We start from the raw sequence: 9,803 nt of genomic DNA, 5'->3' as shown, positions 1-9,803 counted from the left end.
TCCCTACCAGGACAAAGGTGGATAAAGGTGGAAAGGTTTCATGTAATCCATGGACATCAGTGAAGATCACAAATCATTGAAGAAAAAAGGTTCAGAGCACTGTCTAGTGGGTCTAGATGACCCAACTCCCAACGTCAAAGTGCCTAGGATAGCACAAGGGTTACGGCTGTGTCTCAGGGTCACTATGTAGATTTTGGGTATGTCGCACAGGTGAGAATTGGTCATACGTGAATATATGTGGAAAAAGTGAGAAAAGTTGGGGTCTTTACATGAAATTTTTACAGATGTATCACGTATGAACCACGCTAAACCACGTAAGAAATACAAATAAACCACGCAAAGAACACGCAAATCAATGTAGAAAATGAACTGCTCATGATTGTCCCGCTGTTTATATACAATTCATTAGTGATTTGGGCGTCAATTACGCAATTTATGTGATATGTGCTGTATATGCGATATAAAGGTTATACATTGGTGGTGCAGGCATGGAAAGCTACAAATTTGCGTACGCATCTCACAAAAATCCAGCACAATTGCATAAGATGTACGTTAAACTACGGTTGTGTCCGAATTCCCACCGTAACCCCTAACTACTGAAAAACTATATAGTGCAGCACTGTGTAGTGCCGTGAATTTTTTTTAAGCGTTGGATATGATGTCATCAATTCCACAAAGTTAAAATCCAATTAAAATGAGCGTTTTGCAACAATTATTTATGAGTCCACTTGTCTTCTGAAGATAAAAACGTTGAGGATTTATTTAAAAAATACATTTAAATGCATATTTTTTGGCAAAAAATGTTCCAACACTATGGATTGTGGTCTACATTTGCCGATCTAGTGAGCATTGATGCACACTTTTTCGCAGAGACTTCTGGGAAATTTCTAGGGCACTTGATTTTGGAATTGTGGATTCGGACAGCACTACAAAATGGCAAACGCACTATATAGTGCCCTATATCGGGGTTAAGGTGCGAATTTGGACACAGTTTATGTACATCACCCAAAATTTTTGGTTGATTGAGCTCAAAACCGAATTAATGTAAAGACCCGTTAGCCAAAATCCTCAATGGACATCTGCCCACATCGATTGGCAAATTCAAGAAACGCTTATGAATTACATATCACGCATTAACAACGAAAGTCTGAATTTTCGTACATGGAAAATGCGCAAAATGTGTGTAACGGCAAAGCCACATGGCCGATAAATAGACCCCTCTGACGAGACGTAAAGTAATAAAGCTGATGAGGTGCAGTTTCATGTAAAGTATTGTCATGTCATCATGATGTACATCATAGCTGCAAAAATATGAACTGGTGACCTAAAGTCAACATTAAAGTATTTATGGATTGTTCCTTAAAAATATATTACAAAAGAACAGAGTTTATTTGTAAAAAGAAAAAGAATCTAGAGAAAAAAAGCTCAAACTTGAGAAAACAATTGTGCAAAACTAAATCCAATCAATGAGAAGCTATAGATGACTATGATTACATTAACTAACAAAATGTATATTTCATAATTTTGAAGCAGAATGAACGTTTTCCTTAAATATATATCAAGTCCTACAATAAAACATAGACAAACAGGACACAATTTTACCCAAAAATGCTAAATCTGTTACTCTAAACATCCAAAAATAATAATTTTTATTACCTGGGTGTTTTTCTTCCTTTCCTCCAGTAGCTCCTGCAAAAGAAATCTTCAGTTTGACAACAGCGCCGCCTGCTGTCACTTCAGTGTCTACACAAAATAATTTGACAAGATTATTTCCCATTCATTGGAAATTCAGTGCTTGCCATTTGATTAACAGCCAAATTATATATTTCCCTTTCCGGTAAACACTAATAGCAATACATTAAATCTTTTGATAGTTAATAGGTTGAGATTTGTTGAAAAGATCAGACTTTTTAAAGAATGACCTTAAATGGCTATAATGAGGTTTTGTGTAGGTTGTGTAATGCATGCCTTCATTGTCGTTTACACATCGGATTCAAAGCATTTTATGATAGCAGAGTTTGCATAAAAAGGATAATATTTGTTAATTTTCAAACTGAATGAAAAATAGAACTGAATCAGAAAAAGTTTTTTCCTGATAAGACTTTCAGTAAAATTAGAAATTTAATATTATAGGAATTACAGGAAAAACAGTTTTTAATTTTAAAAAAATGGACATTCTCTGAAAATAAGTTTCACACATTTGCATTTATTGTTGGTGTAAACATCTTAACCCTTGTGCTATCTTAGATGACCCCACCCTTACATTGACGTGTTCTCCCTACCATGACAAAGGTGGATAAAGGTGGAAAGATTTCATGTAATCCATTGACACCAGTGAAGATCACAAATCATTGAAGAAAAAAGGTTCAGAGCACTGTCTAGTGCAGGGGTCGGGAACCTAAGGCTCGCGAGCCATATATGGCTCTTTTGATGGTCACATGTGGCTCGCAGACAAATCTTTAATTCAAATTTTTTTTCTTCATTAGACCAGTCCTTCTCGTGCGCGATGCGATGGCAGAGGCGCGCAGTAGTAGCGGTGCTTAGAGAGACAAATCTGCGCCAGCACTAGTATAAGTTTAAAATTGTCTATTAATTCACAGAGTTTGTACCACCCGGAAACCTGTGAATTGCCGTGCCTAAAACTGCGCGCTCCCGTCTCTGAGAAAGAGCGCGCAGTTGCGGGGACGGGATGTGTGAGGGAGAAAGCAGAGGGTGGGGCTGAGGTGTTGTGGGGACAGGCAGCAGGTGAATCGCGCAGGGATTGTAAATAGGTAAAACCCACTGCCTGTCACTCACTGCAGCGTGTGAGTGTGTGTTTGGCTCCAGGTCCGCATGTGAGCAGTCTGTCTCACATCTACAAAACATTCATACCAACCTAAGATCACGTTTAAAGTCTCAACGCCTTCAATGAAGCAGAAACTCACCACGTAAACCAGACTAGACCATCAGCAAAACTACCACGAGAAATACTCATCATTTATTAGAAACAGCATAACAATGTTATTAAAAAGAATCCACAGACTTATTGTACTTTAAAAAGGTTGAAATTACATCAAATGCACACATTCACTTGTATTTTAGTTTTAAACATATTGTCGCGGACTGAGTTGGGTGGCTGTTGGGCCGCGTTAAAAGTTCTGGAGTTCATTGACCGCATCAAGCAGAGAGCTGATTGGCTCTCAGTTCTGTCGCTCAGCCTGTTGTTAGGTAGTTTGGACCAATGGGGTTCAGCTATGGGCCGAATAAGGGAAAGGGGAGGGCTGCAGCGGGAGCAGGGGAATATAAAGTTGGGAGAAGCGCTCTCGTGTCGGCGGGAGAGATTCAGGAGTTGCTGAATTAATTGAACGGTGTTTGTCGCGGTCTGCAGTAACCCGAATAAAGAACCTTAAAAGAGGTTAAGTCTCCGTGCCTCAGTGTGGGAAAGGGACACTACATTATTGTATGGCTCTTTCGAAATTACATTTCAAAATATGTGGCGTTTATGGCTCTCTTGGCCAAAAAGGTTCCCGACCCCTGGTCTAGTGGGTCTAGATGACCCAACTCCCAACGTTAAAGTGCCTAGGATAGCACAAGGGTTAGGCAAACACAAAACTGACAGAAAAAAACTTTAAAAAAAACTTTTAAACAAGAGCTGATATAAACTTACAGAGCAGAAGAAAAATAAGCCTGTTGTCACATGTATAATCCTAACTAACTCTCTTTATTAACAAAAATGCATAGTTTCTTAAAGTAAAATAATCTTAAATAAAAATACATTTATTTATGATTTGCAGCTAATATTTCATATTATTTTGAGACGGTTCATTTATTATTATTATTATTAATAATGACATATATGATCACTGTAATTAAATAAAATTGCATTTTATTTGAAATGCTTTTCAGAACAACAAAGAACACTGTTTAGGAAGTTTATGGTTTTAAAGGTTTTAAAGAAACCAACACAACTTTTAAAAATTGCAAAACAAAACAAATCAACTACCGTAGGTATAGGTCATTTTGAAGTGTCATGTTTTGAGTTTTAGTTTGAAAACTATAATGACAAATGGCGTCACGGACATAAGGAGGAAGAGGACTCCAGAGTCTGGAAGGTGAAAACTTCAAACTCTTTTAGGAGTCTCTAAAATCCAAATAAAAGATTTCCCTATTAGCTGGCAGAATAATGTCACGCAGAAACGATAAACAGGAGTTCCACTGAGTGTAGGGCAGAGAGCCAGCTGTTTTCCAGCTGTTTCCACATCCAAGCCTGGCTGAACACCATTTCAGGGATTTTAGCAATGATGGCCCCTCAGTGACTAGCACACTTGTGCGGTGTTGCTCCTGGGCACTAAACTAAACTAAACTAAACTAAACTAAACTAAACTAAACTAAACTAAACTAAACTAAACTAAACTAAACTAAACTAAACTAAACTAAACTAAACTAAACTAAACTAAACCAAACCAAACCAAACCAAACCAAACCAAACCAAACCAAACCAAACCAAACCAAACCAAACCAAACCAAACCAAACCAAACCAAACCAAACCAAACCAAACCAAACTAAACTAAACTAAACTAAACTAAACTAAACTAAACTAAACTAAACTAAACTAAACTAAACCATAACCATTCACCCATCTTCTGAACCCACTTTAGTCCTGTTCCAGGTCACTGGGTTTTGCAGAGAAAAACCAGTGTAGATGAATGCTCACTAGATATGCAAATATAGACCACAATGTGTTTGAATGGTTTTTGTATAAAAAAAATAACTTAAACGTTTTTTTTTACAAACCATCCACGTTCACATCATCGGAACACAGTGGATTCATAAACCGTCTTCATAAAATTTTGTTTTTATCAGGTTTTTACTTCGGGATATCCGCGACGTCATATTTGCTATTAAAAAAAAGGAGTGAGCAAGGTGTCCAAAATGCTTTTAAAACACTAGAAAGTCCCGCACTAAAGAGTATTTTTTAATAGTTATGGTGTAGGGAGGGAATTCGGACATAGCTGAAGTCTCCACCCTACCATGACAAAGGTGGATAAAGGTGGAAAGATTTCATGTAATGCATGGACACCAGTGAAGATCCCAAATCATTGAAGAAAAAAGGTTCAGTGCACTGTCTAGTGGGTCTAGATGACCCAACTCCCAATGTTAAAGTGCCTAGGATAGCACAACGGCTAAACAGTAAGGGCTGTCTTGTGCGAGAGGGCCCTTAGTGAGGTCAAGGGCCCTTGTAGTCAAAGGACAGGAGCTACTCACAGTCCCACTCTCACTCACACCTGGTCACGCCTTTGGTAAGTCAAAGGCATGACGCGAGGATCTTTCAATAGAACAGGCCCAGCATTCCTAGGGGTTCCTGGTGAGGGTTCCTAACATTAACAGATTCTATTTACACCAAACAATGCTCAGTGTTTGGACTCCTGTTCCAGCTCTCCACATGCTCTCTGCTGGATTGATGGCGCATAATTTATGCTCTAACTGTTTCTTCTATCCTCCTTTCACGGTCTTGTATTTGTTCAGTACACAGTTGCTGGACTCTTTCGACACTGACGACATTCTGGTCCACCAATTTATGAATCAACTGTGATAAAGTTATTAGCTACTTTAGAAAGATATTTGACCTTGGTGAATCCAATGCCGTAAAATCTTTCAAATGGATTGGCCAGACTGTCAACCACATTCAATCACCACCTAATAGAGTAGGGCTGTGACGAGTCTTTAAATACTTGGATATCTGTTGGATAAACGCGATCCGTGAGAAGTACAAATATTTATGGCGTTCTTAACTTTTTTCTACTCTAATTGTGACTTTTGGAATAAAAAAGACCTTGGGAAAAAATGAGTATGAATATTTGTGGTGTCCAAGATCACTGATTTGCGATCTTTTTAAATATAGCAGAGTGTAGTAAAAATACTCTTCAGGAAACACAAAACAAAAAAAAGCGCTACTGTCACCAGAAGTAAAGTCGAGTGTCAGTGAAATTTCTCATTTTCAAAGTAAAACTATCAAGAGTTTTTTCTTGAATGAATGAAAGGAGGATGAAGTTCAGTTGACTGACATGAGTTCTAAAAAACAGATTTTGTTGTAACCCTTGTGCTATCCTAGGCACTTTAACATTGGGAGTTGGGTCATCTAGACCCACTAGACAGTGCTCTGAACCTTTTTTCTTCAATGATTTGGGATCTTCACTGGTGTCCATGGATTACATGAAATCTTTCCACCTCTATCCACCTTTGTCATGGTAGGGAGAACACGCCAATGTAAGGGTGGGGTCATCTAAGATAGCACAAGGGTTAAAAAAGTTTCCACCTACCACAGTTCTGATCAACTGGGAGCAGAGTAAAGATGTTGACTGGATTTAATAGAGGGAGGACAGCTTATTTAAATTTGTTGCACAGTCTTTAAATTCATCTTGAATTGAACCTGAGGCTCTACTGAGCATGAGGAGTCCTTTGTCCATTTAAAATGACCAGAAGCTCAAAGAGGGCGAGGCATGGCATGCCGCTTGCCTTTCTTGGCAAATCTCTCTCCTCCAGCGGCGCAACCCAATGCCCTCCATTGTTGTCCCGCAACGAGGCTTGTACTTGGTTCTGCCCACCATGATGGAGCTCCACCCCCTGCAGGTACTGGGTCGTTTTTTCTACAGGCAACGGGCCAGAATTAATACCAAAAGTTTAATTTTATTTTATGTCTGACGGTGAGAAAAACAAAAAGGACACGTGTGTTTTTATGTGGTGTATGTAAACTTCTGGTTTCAAATGTACCTTTTGGCGGTCAAGGAAAAGTCTGTTGCAACAGGAAAACTTCACGAAGCCATTTCTTTAGTTGTATTTTGATTTTTTACTGTGTCACAAATTTTAATGAAAATTTATCAAAATGAAGTTTTTGACAACATTTATTAGGTCAGATAAAAAATAGGATAATTAGGTTAATTAATGACCGGTCATGATTAGTTTAATTGCACAAAATGTAGTCACAGGACAGCACTTTTGATCAAATTGATCTAAAAGTTCTTCTTCATTTTTTTGTGGTTTAAACTGTTTTGTTTAACCCTTGTGCTATCCTAGGCACTTTAACGTTGGGAGTTGGGTCATCTAGACCCACTAGACAGTTCGCTGAACCTTTTTTCTTCAATGATTTGTGATCTTCACTGGTGTCCATGGATTACATTAAACCTTTCCACCTTTATCCACCTTTGTCATGGTAGGGAGAACACGTCAATGTAAGGGTGGGGTCATCTAAGATAGCACAAGGGTTAATCATTTTTAAGTCATGGCATTTGCTTTGTTCAACCAGTTTTTGTCTCACTATCTGTCTCCAGAACCTGGTTTATCCCTTTTGGGGCTGTTGGACCAAGGCGGGGAACACCCTGAACAAGCCACAGTGGGTTGCAGGGCAACACACACTCATATGCACACATAGTGACAATTTTGAATCCCACCTGAACCTATGAAGCATGTTTTTGGACTGTGGGAGGAGTCCAGGAGGAAACCCACACATGCATGGCGAGAACATGAAAACTCCACACAGAAAAAAATACTCCAGCTGGGATTCAAACCAGAGACTTCTCATTATGAGGCGAGGATGCTAACCACTACACCATCAGCCAATTCGTCTCACCAAAGTTGGAAAATTTTTAGATATGTTAAAAATGTTGAAAAACTGCATTTAAAAAATAAATAAATCTGGCTTTATTATGACTGTAACACTTGTGCTATCTCAGGCACTTTAACACAACCCATGTCTGATCACAAAAGAACCAAGAAGTCAGTACTGTACAGACAGTATTGTTTGATGAAGCCTTTGAAGATTTACTATGTGATAGAAAAAGATGCAAATAAGCACAGGTTACATCTCCATGTGACTCTGCACTTTACTTTTTTGTGTGTCCATCTTGTTCCAGCAAGTTGTTTATTACCTTAAGCTGTCTTCATTTATGTTTGTTATTCTCAATGTATGTTAAGTAGCTGCTTAATTTCCTTCATCTCTCACCTACTACAGATTAGACCAAAAATGACCAACTTTACCAAAATGGAACCAATCAGGAGTGAAATGACATTTGATGCAGCGATGTGAGACTTCTGACGAGCTGCACGAAAGCACGAACCAACCGCAGATGTTCTTTCTCCGTGTGCGGATCAAAAATCTAGAACAGCGTAGATTTTAGAAAAAGTACATCCAAGAGGTTAAAATATACTTACAAACAAAGGATATGGGCATAATACAGAATTATTAAAACATAAATTGTAGTACTAGTTGTTTAACATGAATTAGACTGTTGAACTATATAAATGTAGTTTTTTGGTATGCTGAAAATGTATCCATATATATATATATATATATATATATATATATATATATATATATATATATATATATATATATATATATATATATATATATATATATTTTGTTTTTCTTTTTGTAATTTTATTTATTCTATTTTCTTTTTAATAGGGACAGGTCTTCATTTAAAAAAAGCTTCTGCCTCCTCCTTCCCTATATATGGGTCTTTGTGATTTTTGATGTTGTTGCTATTATTGTTCTTATTATTACTATTCACTGTATGTGCCATGTTGAATGGATTTTACTATTAATATGTGTGAAGCTAATAAAAGTATAAGTCAAAAAGGCTGGAGAATAGATCGGAGCGCTGTGGCTTCACATGGCTCCCTGCACACTTGCAAAGCTGGAAAAAAATATTGACATTGCACATTTTACAGGTTAATACCACAAAGTGCTTTACAAGGTACAATAAATAATAATTAGCATGCTCATTTGCATCTCGTGTCAAATTATCACTAATTTGAAAAGCCAACCGTTACTATTGGTGATTGTAGTAACACTGACTTTATGCTGAAGATGTCATACTGGCTTTCAGATTGTACTTTTGACTTTTATGAATAAGTATATCTTGAATACGACTCTGAAAACCTTTTATTTAACAAAATTTTGAATCAACCTCAAATGAAAATCCTTGTATCAATGCTCAGGAAACTTCTTCCAAGATTTTTGTTGTTTGTAGAAGTCCTTCTCTTAACCCTTGTGCTATCCTAGGCACTTTAACATTGGGAGTTGGGTCATCTAGGGGCTGTCTTGTGCGAGAGGGCCCTTAGTGAGGTCAAGGGCCCTTGTAGTCAAAGGACAAGGGCCACTCACAGTCCCACTCTCACTCACACAACCATGCCAAGTCTAACCAAGGGCCCAGAGTGGAGGTGCTGTGGGCCCTGCTGAATGCACTCACACGGATCCTCGGATCATGCTTTTGGTAAGTCAAAGGCATGACGCGAAGATCTTTCAATAGAGCAGGCCCGGCATTCCTAGGGGTTCCTGGTAAGGGTTCCTAGCATTGACTGTGCATAGAGAACTGGACAGAGAGACCCTTCTCCCCTCGCGTTCCAATCAGGAAGTACCCGCTGGTTCAAAAAGCCTAAAGCCCATAGAAATAAACAGCTAGGTGACAATTTTTGTGCAATCCTAGGCACTTTAATGTTGGGAGTTGGGTCATCTAGACCCACTAGACAGTGCTCTGAACCTTTTTTCTTGATTTACTTACATTGACGTGTTATTCCTACCATGACAAAGGTGGATAAAGGTAAAGAGGATTTCATTTAATCCATGGACATCAGTGCAAATTATAAATCATTGAAGAAAAAAGGCTCAGCCCACTGTGTTATGGGGTCTAGATGACCCCGCTCCAAATGTTAAAGTGCCTAAGATAGCACGAGGGTTAAGCGTGCAAATGCAGCTTTAAGGCCAGGAACATGCAGACAAAACTATCAAGAACTAAGGAGAGTTTCCTGCTATTTGCAACAT

This window comes from Oryzias latipes, chromosome 1 (assembly GCF_053564925.1).
Source record: "Oryzias latipes strain Hd-rR chromosome 1, Olatipes_Hd-rR_3.1".
In the NCBI taxonomy this organism is placed as follows: Eukaryota; Metazoa; Chordata; class Actinopteri; order Beloniformes; family Adrianichthyidae; genus Oryzias; species Oryzias latipes.
Note: the sequence above shows the minus strand (reverse complement) of the source record.